This window comes from Austrofundulus limnaeus, unplaced genomic scaffold (assembly GCF_001266775.1).
Source record: "Austrofundulus limnaeus strain Quisiro unplaced genomic scaffold, Austrofundulus_limnaeus-1.0 Scaffold3400, whole genome shotgun sequence".
Lineage (NCBI taxonomy): Eukaryota > Metazoa > Chordata > Actinopteri > Cyprinodontiformes > Rivulidae > Austrofundulus > Austrofundulus limnaeus.
The window spans coordinates 1,618-2,421 of NW_013955802.1; positions in this window are offsets into that span (position 1 = coordinate 1,618).

The following is an 804-nucleotide window of genomic DNA, read 5'->3' on the forward strand; positions in this document are numbered from 1 at the left end:
GTCATGTTAACTCATCTGTTAGCTCATCTGTTAGCCTATCTGTCCTGTTAGCTCATCTGTTAGCTCATCTGTCATGTTAGCTCATCTGTTAGCTCATCTGTCATGTTAGCTCATCTGTTAGCCTATCTGTCATGTTAGCTCATCTGTTAGCCTATCTATCCTGTTAGCTCATCTGTTANACACACTGAAGAATCTAAATACACACTGAACAATCTAAACACACACTAAACACTCTAAACACACACTGAACACTCTAAATACACACTGAACACTCTAAACACACTGAACAATCTAAACATACACTGAACACTCTAAATACACACTGAACACTCTAAACACACACTGAACTTTCTAAATACACTCATAACACTCTAAACACACTGAACACTCTAAATACACACTGAACATTCTAAACACACTGAACAATCTAAACATACACTGAACACTCTAAATACACACTGAACACTCTAAATACACACTGAACACTCTAAACACACTCATAACACTCTAAACACACTGAACACTCTAAATACACACTGAACATTCTAAACACACTGAACAATCTAAACACACACTGAACAATCTAAACATACACTGAACACTCTAAATACACACTGAACACTCTAAACACACACTGAACTTTCTAAATACACTCATAACACTCTAAACACACTGAACACTCTAAATACACACTGAACATTCTAAACACACTGAACAATCTAAACACACACTGAACAATCTAAACATACACTGAACACTCTAAATACACACTGAACATTCTAAACACACTGAACAATCTAAACA